This window comes from Thunnus albacares, chromosome 4 (assembly GCF_914725855.1).
Source record: "Thunnus albacares chromosome 4, fThuAlb1.1, whole genome shotgun sequence".
NCBI classification, from domain to species: Eukaryota; Metazoa; Chordata; class Actinopteri; order Scombriformes; family Scombridae; genus Thunnus; species Thunnus albacares.
Genome location: NC_058109.1, coordinates 30,044,832 through 30,068,150, shown reverse-complemented (window position 1 = coordinate 30,068,150; position 23,319 = coordinate 30,044,832). Strand labels below are relative to the sequence as shown.

The window sequence follows — 23,319 nt, the reverse complement described above, 5'->3', positions numbered from 1 at the left end:
TAGATACACAGTAATATCCTTTTTAAGTAGATAACACCACATCAGCATTCACCGGTTGCTAGGAGGAAAGTATAGTGACTGGTGGAAGCAAAGTGAAGACTCCCTGGTTGTGAGGTGGATTTAGGTCTCCAGGGACATCCAAAGCCTCAGGTCATAGGCTGATGAAACCATACTCTAATAGTGATAGTCTTGTAGTGTGTAGGTACAGTATGTGTTCAGTAATTTTAAAACCAGCATAAAAGGAAATGTAAGAATTATCACAGCAATGAATTTTCTCTAAAAATGTTATATTTTAGAAAATGCTGGCATTAGTTGAGTCAGTTACCAGATAAATAGATACATGATCAAGGTCTTTCTTTCCTTTTTTGTATTTAAAGTGCAGATTTTAGAGCCGTCAAGTAGTATTTTCCACTCAAATTGAGTCATGCTAACAAAAACGTAAGTATGGCAGGTGATGGAAACCAAGTTGCATGAATGGTCTGTGTTCACTGGGAAAGTCGTGTATCTGGTGGCTTCACTCCCTCTCACAAACAGGATAAAGCATCCTCGTCCAACTTCCTTAAAAGAGAAAATATGAAGGACATCTGCGCAGGTTTGCTGCAGGCTAATTACAGGGTATTTTTGCTCTCATCATTTGTTTCCTTTGGACACGCCGACACGCTGTATCTCTCCAAGGCCACCTGTACTGATGGATGCTATTTGCATTTATTACGCTCATTATTTGCGTGATTGTGGTAGCATGTGAGCTGGAGATATTCAACACCTGCGACTGCTCAAACAGTGTGAGAGAAGGGGGGGGGACAAAGCAGAAGCTGCAGGGGCTTGTCAGTTATTAGCCTGGTTCTGGCTGAGAATGAAAATGAAGCAAATGAGACATAGTTCTGTTGTCACAAACCATGTTGATAACCAGCTGCTCTAATCCTCAGTTCAGTTCACTGGTGATTCTGCATTTTGCTTATCCAGTCTCTAAAAAAATCATCATACAATAGTTCTTCATCGAGGGAAAACAACTGACTTTTGGAAAGTAGGACAGTCAACAGATGAGCAGCAGCTACAGTATGTCCTTCCCCCAGGTAAGGAGGAGCTGACAGTGATAGTATTGATTATCACTGAGCTTACCTAGCTTCTCTCTGTGATGGGGTGATTGCTATCCTGTGTGCTAATGTAGCGCTCCAGTCTGTACGGTGTCCTTGGACTCTATTGTCATTACATGCTGTGTACTGTATATGCTGTGCATGATGTTTTGACCCAGATAAGAAGAAACAATTACTGCTCACATAATTGTTGGTAAAAATAAATAGTAAGTCAGTCTATGTGCTACAAGTACACATCGTAGGCTCCATGGTCCAAGACCATTTCAGTCTATTTAAAAGGTCAGTTCACACAAATTACTAAATAAATAAATAAATAAATAAACAAATCCACATTTTCTCATTTACCAATGGTGGTATGGTGGTATGGTGGTATACCCCAATACAATGTAATTGAATGAATGTACTGTGGTGCTCATAGCATTGGAAAAATACATTACAATTATACAAATACATTACAATATATACAATTCAACAGCAACATGACATTACTCTGGATAACCCACAGTCCTCACTGTTTTCTCTAAGAGAAAACTCCTGTTGCAAATAAGAAACTGCCATTTCTTTTGCAGTTAAAGGGTGATTTTTCCACTTGCATTTGATTATTTTGCTTCAACATCCAGCATTATGAGGAGCTCCATGGTGGTTAAGTGTTTAACACTGTTGCTTAACAACAAGAAGGTCCTGGCTTCAAATCAGACTTGTCTGTGGACTGTGAGATGTTTCATCTGGGAGCTTCATTTGGCTCCAACACTCAAAAGACAGGCTTTTTACTGTATGTTCATTGGAGACTCTAAATTGCCCATAGATGGGAATATGAATGTGTTTGTCCGTCTTGAGCTGTGTCCCAGGTCAGGGGCTGCATCTTTCAAAGGACGCTATGCAGAGATTCACTCAATTTCATAAAACTCTATGTACCAATAAGAATGATGAAAGGGATAGTTGTCTCACCATTAGGAGTGCAACAAAACTAACAGGAGAGTAAGGGGTCTAACTAGGCAACGTAAGTGAAAGCACCTGTGGTTGGACTGTGGGTGTGTAGTGGATTTAAGCTGTACATGTCTCCCTTTATTCAGCTAAATCCCTGTCAAATCAGGCTTTATACAGTACAATACAATATAAAATGTACTGCAGACGCTGATAGAAACACTGGTCATTTTCTAGGCTTTGGTCCTGTTATCTTAATAGTTATGTTACAGCAGCTGTGTTACTGTCTCAAGATTGAAGTCATAATAGTTTAATTTGGTTGATGGTTTAATTTAATATTTGACAGGCAGCGCCTTTAAATTATTCAATTATGCCAGTGAGTGAAAAATACCAATATAGCCCTTCTTACTGTCTTATTTACAGGATAATATTTTCACATTATAGAGAGACACCTGAGACAGCAGTGAGAGCTGAACTACATGAGCCAGACTCCTGTGGGGTGTGGTGACAACAGGAGCATGATGAGATTGAGGCACCCCTGACTGTGCAGAGAGAGACAAGCACACACACACACACACACAGATACCCCAACCTCCCACCGCACACAGACAGTGAAAATCCTATTTGTCACAGAATTGTGTGGGGGCTTTAATTAATAAGGCTTGTGCTGGTAGAAAATTGAATTAGATGATTACAGTAAACAATGTGGCGGTAATTCCAGGAATTTAAATGGTGTTTGAGCGCCCAGTATATCGCCAACTACATTCATTTCGGATAAAAACACTGTTGCCAGTTTTGATATATTACCAGTTAAACCTGTCCAGACTCAAGTAGAAACATGTTCTGATTCTTTCTGTGAAGTCTTTTGCATGATAGTACTATCCTTTCTTTGCCCCCATACATGCACAGCGACGATACATCGATGCACACACATGCCCAAAGTGTCATCTCCCAACATGTGTTTGCTGTATCTCTGTTCTGCTTGCCTCAGCAGCGTGAGTTTTCAAGGAGACACACCCCAGCTCCCTCCACAGAGAACGTGTCCCCCCACTCTAGCTGTAAGGCAAACTTCTTGTTTTGCTACGCATCACAATGGCACCATGCCCTCATTTTTCCAGCCAGCTTTCTTCTGCGGAACGATGTACGAACATGTACAGTCTGAGCAGAAATACTCCCTCCTTCCACATGGGAATCCCTCAGTTACAGTGACTAATGTGTTGTTGCTGTCTGCACTGGGAATACTGACAAATATAGTGCAGTCAAAAAAGTGATATACTGCAACAGTTAAATAAAGTTAACTGTATGTATCAGAAGGGGAGCTTATATCCCAAATGATTCTGTTTAAGGTAAGCTATATGTCTTCATTAATCACTGCAGACCTCTGCAGCACTATATGAAGAATATGTACAATAATCCTCATGGACCTGAGTCTTATTGTGTGTTTATTTTACTTTAGCTGGGAGTTACAGTTCTGGATAGGTCTAGTTAGACCTCTGACTAGTTTTGTAAATTCTAATTTAGCCCAATTATAATCCAAGTATTTAGATTAAGAGAGATTAACGAGTTTCACACAACCTAGTTCCTAAATAGAGATTAATAGCTACTAAATAGTTACTGCTGCGTTTCTGACTGACAACAGACAAAACTAATATTAGCATTGCTAATATATGACCTGTTTAGAGTGAAGAGTAAGAGATAATAGCTAATATGGTTGACACATTTGATGGAACACTTGCTGTTGCTGTTTAATAATGCTGTAAACTGGGAACATAATAACAACCTGAATTACAAAACATTATGCCAATGATGTTTTGCTAAATGACCTGGTAACTTCTGCAAGGTTAGCATAATTGGATGTTTCCCACTATTTCTAAACAGTTTGAATACTACTAGCCTGCTGAAAGACATGCAATTCTCTTTAATGTATAATATTACCAGCATTTACATGTAATCGACAGTCAAGTTTAATATATTATTTGACCCCTAAAACTGTAATTTTGGGAAATCATTCTAAAGTTTGTGATGCTACAGTGATTTAGTAAATCACTTCAAACAAGACTTAATGCACAAACTTAGTGATGAATTGTATAACCCAGTATCCAGCTGTCTCACCACTGTGTACACAACTGTGCTGTTGTTTTGTCACCAGTTATATGGAAATCTATCAGCTGACATGTTTCAGTAGATATCATTCATTCCTCTGCCGTGTCATTACTAAATGGCATGTCACTGTGCCTCCATTTTTTTATGCAAAGGTCACCTCAATTGGCATTCTGAGGCAGAAGGACTATTGAAGATTGGAAATTAAATCCCCATCACCATGAGAGAAATCTGTTTCCACAGAAGGGACCAAACAGGGCTGAGACAGGCCTATGAAAAGTTCGTTTGAATTATAGATTGCAGTCATTTCTGTTGCATTTTTCACCATGATTGTTTTTAGTTTTCCTGGAACTGTGTAAAGGTTAATTGTATAATTAAGTCGCTGTTGCTTTTGCTTTTGTCTGCATGTCACCAGAGAACCCAGATTATGTGGAAATATTGGATTGTTGTTCCATTTCAAGTAAATTTAAGAAAACATTGCACATAAAAGACAGAGTATAAAACACATTTTAAAATTCATGAAAATAGCATTTGTTACAGTAGGATAAATTTCAAGTTTAACAATTATCATGTTTTCTCAAGACATGTTTTTGAGAACAGATGTGATAATTCTAGGGTGTTTTTTTTTTTTTTCATCTCAGTCCCTCGCTGAAAGCTGTGCTCCTTTCCAAGGCGTCTGCTGCAGACACAGAAGTGTCTTTGTGACATTTTCTCATGTCTCCTCCCCCTCCATCCATCATTTACTAACATGAATTGCATGTGACCAGGCAGGTGTTGGAGAGCAGACCGGCATTCCTCCACAGTCTCAATCATAGCCTGGAATACTGGAGTCACAAGGCTCAGCCACTTTTCCCAGCCCCAGAATAAAGCCTTAACACCACAGCTTAGACTGGTCCCATTCTCTTCCATTTAGTCCAAGGTCACAGTCCCATAGCAAGGGTCAAGGTGATAGGCTGGCAGCCGCCTGCCTCATGCATATGGATGACAGACGCTCCATCTGCTCCGTTGCAGAATGCAAATACACAAGCCTCTTTCTCTGCTCTCTTTTTCTGCCTCAAAGGGCAACCCTGCCAGACCTTACATGGCATCAGTTCCACTTGTTGGTCGCAGAGTGACGATTTATGCTAAACCATAATAGAAATGCAAGTCATCGCTGCACAAAGTCCCCAATCCAACCCCCTGCTTCACCACAGCCGATTCTCACACTTTCCTGTTTGATAACATTTATTGACATGTCTGCAAAATTAAAGCTGGATCACATCATTCTGTTGTTGCTATTACCACATTCATTTTGGATAAGGACTGTATTGTTCAGTAATGGATTACTATCTCTCATGGCAGGAAAAGTCATGTTTTTCTATACCTTCACATACTGTATTCCAAAAACAAGTAATTTTGAGTTTTAAAAGTTTTGAACACTGTTGCATAACGATTCATTTTGGGTTTTTTTTTTACCAAAGTAGAGACACGGTACACAATTGTGCTCTCTAGGGAATGCCCTGCTCCACACTTGCACAGTTATACACATTACCATTTGGAAGCTGCCCAGTATAACCACAGGCTGAACTGTTTTCCAGTGAGCAGCTGCACTGGATTAGCTGAAAGTGTAGTGCCTTGTGCACCTCAGATGTCCTTTCAGTGGTTAGCATTGAAAAACTATGGCTTCAAATAAGTATATGAATTTCAAGAAAGTCAGTGATGAAGAAGAGTTTTATATTCCGTGAAGAAATAAAAGGGTAGCCCTCTGTTGTTTTACTAATTCTCAACATGACCTCATGAAGACACCTTTAGAGGATAAGAGGATAACGGCAGTCCCGACATAGACCTATAGATTTCATCCAATTGTATGTAATAAGGCTGTTTCGTTCATTCAGAATATATGAGCACGGTGAACACAGTGAGCAGAAGGTTTGCAGTGGCAATAGCTTTGCTAGATGTGTAATACTGAAAAGGAGAAGACTTTCCTCAACTTGCTTAATGTTTTCTTCACCATCAACAATCTCCATCACCATCAGAAACTTGTGACAGCCAAAGCTGGCTAATCACAGTTCTTGTGGTGCCCATATGGTGTCTCCATAGATGTTGTATCCTCGATGTGTTTTTACAGTTTTGGTAAGGCGCACGTCAGCCGCTGTGTACAGTGTAACCCCAACTAAGAATCTAGCTTCACTCACATCTTTGGTGCTCTTATGCTGTTGTGACAACAAATGCATTTTCGATTTCTGCAGACGTCATTGAGCATGTTTTGCTTTTTTCAGGATACTGAAGGAATAAAGCACTTTATAGTGGCCAGGTTCTTAATAAATTCATTGCTCTTTTGTTTCTTTTCATGGGATTTTTGATAGTCATTAAAGGCTAAAATAACACCAGCCTTATTCTTTGAGTCTGCACACAGAACTCAGCCACAGACAGCTGCACAGAGCTGCACACACACACATTTAAAACGAGTGCATTAAAACTAAAAGGAAACAAAGCAGGACAATTTAACAGAGCGGCAAACAATAGAAAGAGACAAGACTCAACATAAAGAGGAGTTGTTCTACATTGGGAGAAAAGGCTAAAATGTAGACAAATTAATACAGTAAAAATACAGTTGAAAAAAAAAGCCACAATATCAAAGGAAAAGATCAGTGCAACCAAATTTTACCTTTTAGCTCTCCTGCTCCTACTTGGTGATTCCTTTGTTATCCAATTACATAATTACAATATTAAGATGCCCTTTAAGGATTCAATTACAGCTCATTAACTATTAATAATATACTTATAGTCGTTGTCATGCCTATTTAACTGCTCTATGTAATCAGAGCAATGTCAGTGGATCAGTATTAATATTCACCATGAGTATGGGTTATATAGCTGTCCTAGCTGTCCTCTGATTCTTCGTAGATTCAATTGTCAGAAGGTCATCTGTTCTATAAACATATAGACAATGCATAGACAATAAAAAAGAGCAAGACAGAGAGATGGTGTTGTTTTGAAAGCAGTATGACTTTGTTGTTAATCAAGACCATGTTTAATGGCCTTTTGGGTGCAGGAGCCAATCAAAACTGTGACCCTGGTGAGATCTCATGCTGTTAGCCAGGCTGCTACTTGGTAGAGGGACTCTATGTTTGATCCCCATGAGGTCTGCCTTTAAGCTCCTTCTGTCTGAAGTGCCAGTCATGGGAGGGGGCTGAACATATACACAATCCTCTTTTGCAAATGTCACTCTGATGTGTTTAAAAGAGCTGCATTGTGCTCTGCCCACCGAGGACCAGCAGGTGTAATCACTTTTGTGTAGCATTTACAGCCTGCTTAATGGTAGCAGGCTTTTGCTATTCATCTAGTACAATATGCAACATCAGACCTTATTGGACGGCTCCCTGGTAGCTCACAATGGCTGAGCACGCTTTGCTGTTTTCATATTAGAGCCAGTGAATGGAGGAGGGTTTTTTTTTTTGCTTTGTTTTGGTGGGTGCTAGTGGGGAGGGGTACAGACACACAGTCATAAGAATGGATTCTTCAGTGGTATTTTGGCATTAATGATTCTGTCTTGTCTTTTCTAAGAAACTTTCATCAAAGCAGCAATTCAGTAATGGCCATGTCTAAATAAAAAACTACCAGTGGAGGAGATAATAACTCCAGCAGTCTGCAGTTGGGAATAGGCTCAGGACAGTCAGATCCAGGCCCAGAGAAGGACAAAAACCCCTAGGGTACGGATATATAGAGGCAGAGGAGAAGATAATGTGTCCTTTCCCTTTAGTTGTACAGACGTACTGTCAGTGCAACTCTGTGTGGCCTTGAGAATGAGAAAATGTCACTTTGCCACTTTGACTTACTGAGACAGAAAGTTTGAAAGTTAACAGTTTACTGATTACACGCTTTAGGTTGCAAGCATGACTACAGCATTTTATGTATATAAGTATGCTATGTGGGAAAACCAATTTGATCTCCCCACTTTCAATTACTAATTAAAACTGCACTAATCAATATTTTTATAGCAAATGATAAAAGGACTGTGTGTAATATTGAAGGTGTTTCATATAATGACGAACTCACTTGTCACACAATTCTGCAGCTCCCTTTAGGTTTACAGAGTGTATTAACCATTATTTAGGTTTTACAGCCTGCAACTTTACTGTTTCGGTTCTATGGATTAATGACAACCTGACAACTCTAAATCTGTCTTTTACAGTAGTAAGTCATATCCAGGTTTCTTTATACTTTATACTAGTAGATGCTGTATAACACTATGATTCACATTACAGATATTCTACAGATGATTGAGCTTTAACTGAGGTACATCAGGCTTGAAATCAAGATTCAAAATGTACTGCTTTTACTGGATCACAGTAATAATCCTTCATTTTCTTTAAAACAATGTACACTTGGTGTGCCAAAAGTGACAGCATACAATAATGTCAAACAAAGTTTATCTTATTTGTTTACAGCTTGAGTATTAGCAGACATAATATCACACTGATCAGATTATATGGATTAAGGGCCTTTTTGCATGACATTTGGCCACCAAAGAGGATTTGCACTCAGTAAATTGTGATTTAAATACCCACAACTGCATTTAAGCTTCAACAGACCTTTTTTTGTTCCAAATACAATAATACACACACATTTGAATAAACAGGTATAGCTCTAGCTTTGGAGATTGGAGTTTGCAGAAGAAATCTGCAAGTTTTTTTAGAAGAAACTCCAGAATGCAAAGCAAATCAAACTGAAAAGACCAGAAGACACAGAAAACATGGGGAAAAAAAGATATTTTGACTAAGAACACTAGGAGCTGGGAACAGTTCCTTGTGGGAAATTTTCATCTTTAAACCAGCGGCTCTGTCCAAGGTGCTGAAATCACCTCAGCGCTCTCGGGCTCCTGCAATGTGATTGTGGATCTTAGAAGCAATTCCTGCCAGAGTGTCTCAGGAAATGGACCATCCATTCACACATCGGTTTCACTCCCGACGATACCCTGCAGGTGCTCAGTGATCACAGGAGGATATTCACTGCTGTGTGTATAAAGAGATGGGGCTGAAGCAGAGACGGCAAGAGCAGATTATCAGTTAGCTTTTGATCTGCCTTTTGGGCTCCATGTGGGAATATATGAATTTCATTGCTACATTCTCCACCACTCGATTTCCCCGCCGTGAATCCATCCATTTGAGTGAACAGCTGACCTCTCTCTCAAGCTTGACACATCTTCGCTGCTCTGTGGGCAATGGCTGGAGAGCATCCCATGGAGAGCTCATGTTTGGTTACTAGGCAGATGTTATTAATATTTAAAGACAACATTCTTGTGCATGTTGTGGTGTAAATTCACTTCTTCAGTGGTGCAAAGGCTGTGCGCTCTCTTGGGGTAAGATGGGAGACTACTCCGGATGCGGATTGTTCCTCTGCCATTGTCACACACAGTTGACAGAGTACAGAGAAACCCTCTTACTATGTGTTTGCTTATTCATATTCCAAAGCCCACAAACCTCAAGCAGATACAGAAATGTACGCTTCAGCTTTTGGGGGCATGTTTGCCATAGTTTTTTGTATGTATGTTATCCGGAAGACAGAATTAGTATTTACAGGTAGGTTCGGTTGGGTGAAGGAAGTGACGGAATAATGAAACACCTCTAAAATCTGTTACATATGGAGAAGTCAGCTACATGGTAAGGAAAGGAGGTGAAAAAAATGGACAAAAAAGAACAAGTGAGAAAGTGATCAGGCTCTCTAACCAATATGAAGCTACCAGATCTGCCCAGCAACCACAGTTCCATCAGCTGACTAACTGTGAGCTTGGAAAGCTCTGGATGGATCCTCCTTTTGACCTTCTCACCCTGAACCTGTAATGCCATTGTCCATGTTGCTGGTATAAGCCATGTTGCTGTGTTAGAGCTGGGATGTGGAGGGTGTATTGTATTTCAGACTGTTAGTCATATCACTTGTGTGAAAGAGGACAGTAGGAGGACTAATTTCCAGGACATGCCATGCATGCATCTTGTGTGTTGATTACTGACTGCAAAGAAATGCAACATAAGCAGATATAGATCATTAAATAACCTCCAATGTGTCAGAGAAGCAAAACATACACACACACACACACACACACACACACACACACACACACACACACACACACCTGATATAACAGATTTTCACAAAGAAAAGGTTGGATGTAGACTTTTAATAGATCATTTACTGATTACAGCACCATGTTATCAGAGTGTATTCAAGTACATACTACTGCTGCCATATTTGAAAGTCTTAAACATTCAGTGGCTTCTGTGATAAAATTAGTTATACTTAATGTAACCTGACGGAGCCATATACAGAACTCTGAAACTATGTTCAGCTCAAAAAAGGTCCCAGGGTGCATTGCTGTTTTCATAATGAGACTGTCTAGGTAGTTAGCTGCAGAAAAATAACATGACATGTGGCATGGTTTATTATGTGATTCTTAAAGTAATCTTTTTTTTTTTTTTTTAAATTTAGTTCAGTCTACAGGGCTGATAAATCTAATGTTATTCCACTGTTAATTTGTTGGAATTATTATATGATTATATGACTTATATGAATTTTTATAATTTTTGCGTATTTTTAGATGTATTTAACAAAAATACAGTCAGTAATTAGATAAATCTAGGGTGATAATGGTAATAGGTATTATTGGTAATAGTTATTTAACAAATAACAATAACATTGAAATTGAGCACTACAGTCTGATCACTGGGGTTGTGCAACTTCTTCCCAAAGGGGAGGTCCATCACATATAGTAAGAGGCTCATTGAGAAAACAAGTTTTCAGGATCTTGTTTAATGCTTATGATGTATGTAAAATGTTTTATTCTCAAGTTTTACACATCGCTTTTGTCTGTCAAAAGCGATGTGTAATTAAGAAATGTCTTTTTTTCCACTTTAATGGAGGAACGTTCAATGGATTTAATGGAGTACACATTCAACAATGTGCACATTTATTCACATCACAGTTGTTTGGTAGAGGCTCATAACTGGAAAAACTGTGCGGCCAGTTAAAAAATGAAATCATTATTTTTTGTTAATGCACAAAGGAACTAAGAAATGCATTTTTTTCATTCCTTTTTTTCTGGGTGGGACCCTTAAATGGTTAATCAACCTCTATTACAGAGGGTGATGGATTACTAACAGGAGTTGAAAGTAAAACTCGACAGCAGCATATCTGTGATTTGCACCGGCACAGCCTCAGGTAACAGATTAGAGGACAAATTGGTCCCTGCATCCTTTAGTGGCTCTCTGCCGTCTGCGCTCGGCAACGCTCCGTCTCACTCACTCACTCTGTCCTCTGAAAATTGAATCAAATCAAAAAAGAAATACTTTCACCAGTCAGGGAGGGTGCATTTTAACCTCTGCGTTGGTGCATTATGAAGGAGAAATCCATGCTAAGCAGAAAAGCAGACAGTTGAATAAGCCCTGAGAGGAAAGTTTGCCTTCCCTAAGGAAATAGCAACATGAGCTCTGAGACCAACCGGAGATAAACAGAGTAGAGAGAGTGGGGGTAGAGAGGCAGAGCTGGGCAGCAGATGAAGAGATCATCATCTTCAGAAAGAAGGCGTGAGGCAGATGTTAATAAAAGATTTCAGCCTCTGGAACATAGTTTGTGTAAGGTTAGCCACTCACAGCCTACTGGGTAAAATGCAAGCACAGGGTGAGGGCTAAAAACTCTAAATATTTCACACTGTTTTTACTTTTTCAGTTGGACGTGACTTTGGCTGGCATGTCCCCTTTTTTTGTCCAGTGAGACACACTAAATGAGAGTTGGAAGTGTGGTACGCTGAGGCTCCGGCCAGCCAGCGAGCAAGCGTCTCCGTCTGCTCCTGCCTCCTCCCAGCAGCATCACTTGGCTTGTGCTCAGCTGACTGTCAGTTGTCCTGACAGCCTGACCTCCCGGAGGCTCGCCAGCCAAATGCCACGTCACATTGGGCTCGGCTTCGCCCTGGTCTGGCCCTCAATCATTTTCACACCCACATCCACCTCTAACACCCCCCCACCACCCCTTCCACTTGACGCTACCTGATAATAAGACCCATTTGTTTGTTTCTCTCTATTTATAGCTCTCTCTGCTTCTGCGGTGTAGGTTGGGAAGACTTGCTTGTTGCTGTAGTGCTGGTGAATGGAAGTGCTAATATTACAGTACTGGGAGATAATCCATATTTGTTATCTGTCTTGAACCGAGAACTTGAACAATTGCATTGTTATTACACAGGCTAATTTCAGTGATATTTCAGTTTAGCTCTAAATTGCCATAAAACAAAACGATCATTTGATTGCACCTGGCAGTCATGAGAGCAAAAACTTTCTGTCTATTCGAGAATTTGTCCTCCTGAGAGATTAAAGGTGGCTGGAGACACACGGAGCACAAAATGAGCCTGTTGCTGGCACCCAGGGCCTCTTTTGAAGTTGGTTATGTTATCTAAAGCTTAGCATGCACAGTGTCTCATCCTGTGAGGAGATGACAAGGCCTGATAAACCACAGTGTTTACTGCACAAGTTAACAGAGAGAATCAATAGCAGCACTCGATACCTTGAATACTGAATGGCTGTGAATTAAAACAAGAGTGTATCACCACCTGGGGTGTTGGGCAGGAGGGGAGAGATGATATAAATTGTCATAATATACTGACAAGAAAAAAAAACTGAGGCTTTTCCAAATGAAAATTAATTTACTCATATCCTGTCATCGTCTCTGGCTCTGGATCAGGCAGGTCACTTTGTCACACATTTAAACATAGATCCAGAGATGACAGAGACAAGATGGACAGATTTCTGCCCAGACATGATGCTGCAACTGCATCAGATGAGGGCACACACATTGTTAGTTCAGCCATGCCCCTCACACCAGCACGCCTGATTATCACCAGTGATAAAAAAGAGACAAAGCTGACATTTAACGACTAACTGACCAGTTGTGCGACCAAGACTGCGTGTCTAAACACTGGCTATAGCTACAGTATATTGAATAAGATTCTTACTTTCACAGTGTTTTGAGATAACACCATGAAGTACACGTGAGTTGTGAGTATAAGATGATACAACTTTGTACAGATATCTTTGGACGATCCATGTACCCACAAAAACCTGGATTTTAATGGCTACACTCCGGTCAGTGTCACTGTATCAACCATCCATCTTTCCAAAAATGATGAGGAAAAGGTGCTGCTCCTGTGCCACCAGCTCTAACTCTGCAGCAACACCTTTGCCTGCAGCAGCCTCACTGCCAGAACTGATCTCCATCTGACGCATTGTTTGGGCCTTTACGCATAAATTATGTTTTTGAAAAAGAAAAAAATATTGCTCAGAGTTCTAATCAAGTACAGGCCATGGCAGCTCAGCTTGAATCATGTGACAACAACAGTGAAAAAAAAAAGATTTGCTGTTGTTGTTGCCACACTGCCAGGCTGAGAAGACTAATGGCATTATTTTGCATCATGAATATATCCTGTCAAATATTCTGCATGAGTTAAGACAAAACAAAAGAGAGAGAACATGTTGAAGCATAAACACACCATACTGCACAGGCTGACTGACAGATTGCTGTTGTTAGTCGGACATAATGCTTCCCTTCGAAACCTGAATTCAAAAAAGGGTAACTTTTTAGAGCTTCATCAGGCCGAGCAAGTGATGGTGCGAACACCGTGTCTGTCTATGTGTCAGGGCCTCTTAGAAACTGCCTGCTCATAAACCAATGCAGAGATATTCTCTGGCGCTCTTGTTAAGCAGATTCTTGTCATCCCAGGCATGAAATTCTCAAGAGAATCAGATTAAACAACAGGAAGATTTCCAAGTGAAAAAATATGAAGTTATATTAGGTGGACCTCCAGAAATGGCTACAAAAAGCTGCATAGCCTCTGTGCAAAACTCAAAAACCTGGTGCAAACCTGGTAATTTTCCATGATTTAAAAAAGAGAGGGAAGTTATGAAGCAGTTCCGTTTTCACTCCTTTACTCTCCAGTACTGCTTCACTGCCACAGGTGAGTAACTGTTTGTGTGCTGTCCATGCTGCTGAAAACAGGCTGCTGATACACTTTTAGTCTGCAAACATGAAGAAGTCCTGAAATTCCAAAATCTAATCTGATCGATAACCAAAACAAAAAGTGAACCTCTTTCAGGGGAGACTGTCATGCAAATTAGCTGCACCCAAACTGTTTACCACTATGCCATGGAAAAAATGCTTTTGTGACTTGAGTTGAAGAATCAAACTTGCTATAAAAGCATTGGTAATGAGTGGGAGTGCCATCACTTCTTGCTATATGCTTTAGGCTTCAAAGTTAATTGTGTAATGAAGACGCAATGTTCAATAGCACAGTTCTTGCCTCTCATTGGCTGCGGAGACTTGACTCGCTGGAACAGAATGCTCTCAAAAAGAGATGAAGCATATTTTAGAAATCTCTGCAAAAATTATCATTGCATAGTGAATCAATCAAACTGAGATCCTTTTGATATATGACCCCTACAGCTCCATTTATTGCTTTAAGTAAGACCGTGTATGTCAGGGATAGTAGTAGGAGATGGACCCAAATGCAGGACGTAGGAGCAGCAGGAACTGAAGAGTAACTCTTTATTCAGGATATGCAGGCAAAACTAAACTAAACCAAACAGAACAAGACAGAACAGAGGATCCAACAAAACTGAACTGAAAACTAGGACTTAAATACAAACTAAATCGATAAGGGGATGAGGTGAATGTGGAACGGAAGAACAGGAAAAGAGTTGATCGGCTGAGGGAGCAGGGCAGGGTTAACGAAGATGATGCAGGGCAGGTGTGGAGGGAAAGCGAGGAGAGAAAAGCAGAACAGAGACACAGGAGCAAAAACCCAGAGCTGCAGAAAACCAAGAAACTAGAAAACATAATCCTCATAATAATCAACTGACATACATAAACCCATCCAAGAAAACACATGAATACAACCTAAAGACACAGGCACACCACAACCTGCAAACTCTCTTCGACAATCGACAATCTCATGATGATGCGCTCCTAAATCATGGCGCACAGAAAATCTACAGAAACAAATGCCAAACTCCTCAGTCACATTTCACAGCCAGTGCGAAAGCAAACTTCAATATCCTGTACATGGGCCTTCTCCCATTCAGTCCAGTATAACAAACAGGGAAGAAGTCTGAGGGCATTTGCCAGACTAGTGTACCTTCACTTTTGTACAGCATGGTACTGAAAAAAAGTCCTTAGACATGCAGACAACCTGATGTGACCTTCTACTTTTATCAAATGAATCGTACCCTTCTTGCTCTGACAGGGCCAGAGCAGGCCATCTGTCTTCATCTCTCTATGGAAGAGGACCAGAGAGGAGGTGTACAGATAAGAGCTTTTCTCCCCACTTGCCTCCTACCCACCCACCGTTCTCTTCACCTCACCAAGGAAGGCTTTGATGGTAGACGCTCTTGCTCAGCCTGCAGTATATACCTCCTGGTAGACAGCTTTAATGGTTTCGCTTTGAAAATCAACCCAGCAAAGCGCTTGTGCAGTTCCCTGCGCTATGTTCTTAGATGCCGTCTACCTGCGTGGCATCATAATTACCATCGCACTAACGTGTCACATGAGCAAGTTACAGAGTTGGAATAAGAATGGTGAGCACATGCACTCATTTATCTTTTAAGTTCTTTTCAAATGTCTCAAATCGACAATGTGTGTGAAATTAGTTCCTGAAATGAGTGTTTGTAGTTGCCTCCTGCTCTCAAGATTTCAAGAACATACGGCTCTCTCATGTGAAGGAGTGCATTAACATGGTGGTGCTTCAAAGTGAAGGATACTCATGGAGCAAATTGATTCTAGAGGACAGTGCATGCAGCTTTCCAACAGGGCTGCACCGAGAAAAGCAGCAATTCACCAGGAAAGATCTGTTTTTTTTTTTCTCTACAAAAAAACACCACAAATGTTTCTAATAAATTTCCCCACAGTTGAGATGATGCTCATGCTACATGCTCAAAAATGGGATGTTCATTGGCAGGTAGGTTTGAGGGGGGGATTACATTTTGAGGCTGTGGACTGGAGAGTAATTATTCATTCAGGGCCTCTACTTTAACCCCTTCGCATCTCATTTTGCTCTGCTGCAGTTGCCATGCACTTTGGGACGTGGCAACAGGCCTGAGCAGGAGCAGTCGCAGCACGTTCAGCTTATGTGCGTATGGCAACAGTGGGTTTATAATCTCTTTGTCTCGCCGCAACCGTGAGCAAATGGATTCTTCTAAATCGTGCTAATGCTTTACTGATGTCATCATACATGGTCGCACAAATGCTAATGGAGCCAGGATGCTTTTCAGCCTGAGCGCCGGTTTAATGTGATCCTGTATTCAGCTGAATTTATATTTAAAGGTCACTGCATGATATTACTTACTCTGACGGCCTGCGCATAATTTTTTCTTGTGGGTTCTTGTGTGTGATAATGCTGTTGTCTCATTATTCCATGTGTAAAATAACTGACTGGTGTGAATATGGTATTAATTAGGAATGTCACCTGTAGCCTTTAACAAGGTGATGGTGATGTTTTTTCATTGATTTGGACTTCTAACTGGAAGAAGACATTGGTAGACTCCATATTCCAGTATTAAATATTTAGGAGAAACTACTTTGTTAGCCAATGAAATCTGAAGGCAGAGAACTTATTACTATTAGTATTAATGTTAAAATTAAAGTATCAGTCATCCTAGACGAAATCTCTCCTGTGCAAGTCCAGATCTCACTTTGTAAATATAAATATTAAAGCTGCACTAATTAATATTTTTTATATTAATAATGGAGAAAAATACTATATGCATGTGAATGGGGTTACTTGTAGCGATGAAATCAGAGAGTATTATCACATGACACTGCAGTTTCCCAGTTTAGTATCTTTGAGTGTGTTGTTTTGATTTCCAAAAATTTAAGTCCCACTGCTTTTATAATGTTTTTTTTTTTTTTGGCAATAGCAGGCAGCTTTTTTCAGCCAAAAAGCTCTGATAAACCGAGCACCAAACAGCAGAGACAGTTAGCAACTAGCTGATGAACATAATTGAGCATTTAGCAAATAAAAAGCCAGATACTTTTCTCAGGAGTTGGTGGAGACCAAAAACAGAGCCAAAAGGAGAATGAATGCCAGAAACATGATCTGGCCACTATCTGCTGGTGTAAATATGCACAGTCCACAACTCAACTTTGTAAGTTGATAATATGATAATGTTGTCTTTTACAGCTACTTGCACTGCCTACAAGAAACCAAATAAATCAATTAATAAAATTAAGTTGTTAAACACCAAGTGGAAAAGGACAATGTATTCCTTAATACTGATCAGCTTTCCAAGAAGATAACAAAGGAAAAAAAACTGAAATTAAGAAAGTGAGAAAATTGATACCAAAACATACCAAACTCACTGTTTCTTCTATTGATGTCACCTCAAGTAATGTGTAACTAGATGAACAAATTACAAGATTGCAGCATCAGATTATTTTAACAGTCCATTATCCAATTGTTGCTTTAAAAAAAGGCATGTGTTTCAAGAAAGTTTCAAGAAATGAGTGACTGAAAAGTCTTGTAGAGCAAGCAAATGTCAACAATCATAATCAAGAGCCCGAAGGGAAAAATTGGAAAAATAAGCCAATTTGGAATAATAAGAGACTCAAATGAGAAACAAAGGTCAGCTAGCTTTTTTGAACTTTTTGTGAATGGTTCCTGTAAAAATTAACTAAAAAAAATCCTCAGGATTTTAATAATCAAATCCTGTTTTCATTCCTAAGATCCAGAAATAGGAAAAGGCATGTGTGACACCTGACACTCTATCTCTCACTAATAAAAAGCAACTACTACTGTTATTACTAAAATAATAATGAAATAAGATAAAATAAATAAAATAAAATACTCATAGATCACAGAGGTAGACTTTAAAGTTCCCTTTGTGCTGTTTTAGTGACTGATAGTCTATATTGTCCTCAAGGTTTGAGGAGAGGCTCAGGGGAGAGATTTTTTTCAGCAGTAATGCCATGTACCACCCCCACCATCTCCCCACCCACACATCCCCCCCTTCGCCCCATGCCCCGCCGCCCTCTCCTGCCTTTGTTCTCATCACAACAAGCCCGGAGCAGATGGTGCTCTGCTTTGCTTGGCCGACAGTGACAGACAGGCGCTCTTAGCCAATAGCCTGCTGGTGAATCAGCTGACTGGTCTGGACAGCGCCAGGTGTTTTTATCATTTTTCTTCTCCATCCGTAGGAGGAGCGGCGGCGGCGACAGAGCGGAGGAATATCGGGGTTGCAGCAGGTTGGAGATCTCTCTGCAGACCGCACCATGCCTCTCTCCGAGGCGCCCTGGGACTGATCGGATACACAAGCGACACATCGCAGTAAACAGCCGCCAGATGAACCCATAGGATAAAGGAATATGTGTTATTACGCTGTTTGATGAGAGCGTTCACTTGGCACAATAACACTGATCTTATTTATTGTTATGTAGCTATTGACGCGTATATTTGGATAAAGGAGCTGTGCGCTTGGGAACATCGGACTGGAATGCCAACAAGGTGAGACCCCTCAGGAAAGGAAAGACATGGTTTCTACAGCTGTAGTCTGTTAGTTTTTTAAGGTGCATTTTATTACTAAAGATATGTTTTTAGTGATATGATCAGCAACTACAGCGCCTAAGCGTGTGGTAAAACGTTATCAGTAGTAGAATATGTTTTTATGCGTAAAATCATACATACTTTGAGAGTCTGTTTCCATTCATAACATATTTTCCTGCAAGGGCGATGCAATGAGTTAGGATATATTTCGGATGCAGACACTCAAGGGCATAATCTAATTTTTCATAAACCCAGTCTGGGTCTTGCCAGTCACTTAAGCCTTTGAATCTGATTTGAACTGATATGAGAACAGTTCACCTTACAGTATGTATGATCAAATGTATCAACCTTATACAATGCGTCAAATGATATTCCAGAGAAAACAAACTTTGATCTCCTTGCGGTACTTGCGGTGCCAGCAGGAGCTGCGTGCGCAACGTTGTGTAAATGTGATTTGCATATTAATGTTAAAGTAGCCTATGTCTGCAGATGTCTCGATTCCTCCGCTCTAAGCAAAAAGTCGCGGAGTCTTCCTCAGGCAAAGACAAGGCCCTCTCTAAAAGATGCTGTGGTGAGAATGGGGTTGCATTGGCAGGGGGTCTATTGTGGTTAAGAAACGCTGCTTCTGTCGCTGCAGCTGTTGCGCTTTTGTGATGGGGGACTGCTGACTTGCATCACTCAACTTTAGGGAGAGGAACATAGTCTACTGTTAGAAGATTGAAGTGATTTGTGTAATGTTTGACACCGCGGGGGTTTGCTCAGCCAGTTCAGTTTCTGCCCACAGGACTCTATTTATGGCCCCTGTGTCAAAAAAAACAAAGTGCTGAGAGTCATCTTTTCTCTGCGGACCTCTGGGTCAAATAAAAGTGAGTGTTGCTTCAGCAAGTTTATAATGATACAAACACAAAAAGTATTCAATTAAACACAAAACAGTCTTATTATGTGTTATTGCTTCTTATAATAAAGACTTTCTTTAGGTTTGGGCCAAAATGTTGTTGCTTTTCCAATCCTGGACATCTTATATTGGCACAAAAGCTGTTTTATTCTCGCAAACTTTGCCTTCTTTGCTGCTGTGATGCTGTTTTTCTCAGTGAGCAGAAGGCTAAATCATTTTTCAAACTGAGTGAACAGAATCAGGCAGGATCACCTGATTGATTCCTTTTTTTCTTCCTCCCCCAGGGGGGCATCCTGTCTCACATGGTCAAGATGTCTACTTTTTTAACTTGATCGTGAGAATCAAGTTTTTTTTTTTTTACTTGAGTGTGACAAAGGCCTGCTAATAGCACGTGTGTCTTGCAGGCAGGCGTCTGTGTGTGTGTGTGTGTGTGCATATGTGTGTGTGTGTGTGGTTGGGGGGGGGGGGTTTGTTAGGAGACAGCAGGGCTCATGGGAGGAGGTAAAGGGCTTCACACCCCCCACCACCAACATTTAGGTCCCAAGGGTATAGTGCAGGGTGAAGAGGGGGGAGCTGGGTTATTGAGCTCAAGCCTCTGCCATTCTTCCTATAAGAAGGGCTATAGGCATTAGCCCTTTTGTCCTCTGTGGGCTAAAGGTCTCAGAGACAACAGACACAGTAACAGTTCAGCTAACCCTGCCCTCATATGATCTCCTGAGACATCACCATGTGTGCTGCAGCCAATGCAGGAGTAGTGCAAAGAGTTAGTTTTTAAAGAGTTCTAAAGATTTCCACAGAACAGATGTCAAGGCATAGATGTGTGAATGTGTTTCATCCAGATGTGTCAGAGACAGACATCAGTGCGACGTTAGTGAGCGAACCGTCTTGTTCAGGCTATTACACCTGTGTTGCCCTTTTGTTCTGGGAAACAGAGGTGAGTGTGTTTGACCTTAACCCTATTTTATTTGCCCTAAGTCTTTCCCTACTATAACCATACTGTAGTTGTCATGCATAGATTGTAGAAAGAGCAAAACATTAGTATTAAAATGTAATCTAGGGTTTTGCAGAATTGTCCAATATTGACCTTCTTTTTGGGGATCGGGTTGAATTTACAGCACATCTGCATGATGAGATGAACACACAGGTCGACTGTACCTGCGCTCCAGAACAACCCATCAGAGTGTTTTCTAACACCATCAGCAGTAATTATAAAAAAATAATGATGTTTCATGGTGTGACCATGCTGTGGTTATGGTCTGGTTAGGTTTAGGCACAAACACCATTTGGTTAGGGAAAGATCATGGTGTAAAATTACTTCTTAAAGTTATGCAACCTTCGTCGTCATGGCAACATTAAAAACCACGACAATCGACACTACGTTTTTTTTTTTAAAACTGTCCCGACTTGCAGTTGGAAACAGGAAACAAACACTAAAGCAGCTAAATCCACCTACCTACTTTTTGCCATACATCTATCTCTCTAGCCATCCAACCAACCCCCCTCCTCCTAATATGAAAATTTGTCATTTTATAGGGACGTGTTTAAAGGAGCCCTGTAAGGTTTCAAAGCAAAAGTTGTGTTTACTATTACTGTTACTCACCAAAACGGCATTTAGCAAAGCCACCACATTACTATGCTTCTTGGTGCTCTATCACACATTTGTGTCCTTGTGCATGTGCACAAAAACAAACAAAACCTCACAACACTGCACCATAGAACTACTAGTAGTCAAAAACTCCATAAGATACCTTTAAGTTGTTTTGGATAAAACTATCTGGCCAATCAAAGTAATGTAAGCTTGTATTTATAATAACCTTTTCATGCGGTTCAGTTTAACCTTCTTTAGCTAGAAAAATAAATTTTATGTTAAAAATTAGAGCTAAAACAAGTAATCGATTAATCAATCAACAGAAATTTACTCAGGAACTATTTTATTCATTGATTAATTGTTTAAGTTTTTTTTTTTGTTTTTTTTTAGCAAAAATCAGTTTTATTTCCTTGCAAGGCAACTGGATTCACGAGATCACAACATCACAAGATCATGTAAGAATCCATCTTGTCAGGCTTCAACTTATATGCTTGTATCTGAACCATCAGTGGTTCAGACCAATCCATGTCCTCACCTGATTCTCACCTGATTTCATGATCTTGTGAATCCAGCTGCCTCGCAGGGTTAGACGGTGATAGATGGTTCATCCAATCACCTGCCAAGTACTTTTTGAGTGCCTGCCCTTTTCCAAACAGTTTCCAAGAACGACTTCTCCGATAGTTCTGTGTGACAAACCATCTGGTGCGTCAGGTTAGACATTTTATAGACCAAACAACTTTTTGATTAATTAAGAAAGTAATCGGCAGACAATTTTGATAATGAAAATGGTTAGTTGCATCCCTAAAATCAATTAATTAATTACAGTTGTAAATCAGAGTTTGATGAAAAACAGCATTTTCTTCTGTTCTCAGCAGATTGTAGATGAAGCTGTAGGCCTGTTTTACTCACACATTTTAAAGAAGTCTAATGTGAATAAATATTTAACAGTATCAGAAAATGTTAATAACTTAGATGTTGTTGTTGTGCTATTCTGCACTTTAAAAGACTTGTCAGTCCTTTGATGGTTTTTATGGTGATGCAACCCTTTGTTTACATTTGGATTGCAGTTTGTTTTTCCTCCCATGATACCTCATAAGCAGTTGTATAATTCAGACTTTCAGTCTATCACAAATCAAATAAATCAGTCAGTGGAGGAACTGAGGTCCACAAGTGTCAATTGAGATTGTACGCTTCCTGGTTGAAGGTGAACTAGCCTGAGAGGTGCAGCAATCAAGCTTCTGTAAAATCAATACCATGAGTGTTGCTGATGACAAAGTGGCCCAGTTGTCTACAACCAGGGAAAACCTAAAGTGAGTCATCTAATCTGAAACCAGTCAGCATGTTTCTATAGTGGCACGCTCACAATTGCTCATATAGAAATCTAGCAGTGTGTCTGCATGTACATGTCTTGTAATGGCAGTATGTTTGTAAATGTTTCTTCCCTCGCAATATGTTCTACTTAGCACTGTTGTTGTACTCTGTATGGGCAGCCACAGTCCTGCAGGAACAATTAAACCTCCTACATGCATTGTTTAAGGAATGTGAGCACATTTTTCAACATGTGCTTATTTGAGAGTCCTACAAGAAAATGGAGTGTGTTGTATTAAATGTCTGGAGGGAGGGGGTGGTTAGTGCATTGGAGGCAGATGTGAGCACAACTGAAGGGATCACAACAACTCATACTGGCCACAGTGAAGAAAAAAAGTCCTGATTCCCTCATCATAGGAAAAATATAAATAAATGAAAATAATAACTATAGCTTGCATGACTATAGTTCCCAAGGGAGGTGTAACTGTTTTATGAGTCTGCTGGAGTCTGATTGGATATTGTTTCCCATAAGGCTATAATATGCTTTTTTAAATCTATTTATTCTGGAGTTACTGTAAGATGGATGCAGAGCAGAGATGGAAAGAATGTTGAGTTTTCACTTCATATATGAGATGTATTTTGTTTTTCACTTTATTTAGACTTCTTGTCACAATGCCAGCCTGTTCCTGATATAACATATTACACCTTATTGCATTTGCTTGTCACTCAGGTTCTGTCGTCTAATTCAGCGTCTGAGTGTTTTTCTCACCTCAATTTTGTTTCATTTGTGACAAGATGTGTTAAAACGCTCACTGGGGTTGTTTATCTCACCTGCTCCACCTGTAATTTGTTTTTCCTC

General features: G+C 40.1%; 1 protein-coding gene across 2 annotated transcripts in view; it reads left to right on the top strand.

Moving 5' to 3' along the window:
- The first annotated feature begins 891 nt into the window (after positions 1 to 891).
- Positions 892 to 23,319, top strand: part of lrrn1 (leucine rich repeat neuronal 1) — a 30,716-nt gene continuing 8,288 nt past the window's right edge. The window contains exons 1-2 of one of the 2 annotated variants that reach the window (XM_044350245.1): positions 892 to 1,073; positions 18,324 to 18,630. The gene's annotated coding sequence lies outside the window, so the exon portion shown is untranslated. Of the gene's footprint in view, positions 1,074 to 18,203; positions 18,631 to 23,319 lie in introns of those variants that run through there. The other variant, XM_044350246.1, reaches the window with a different exon arrangement.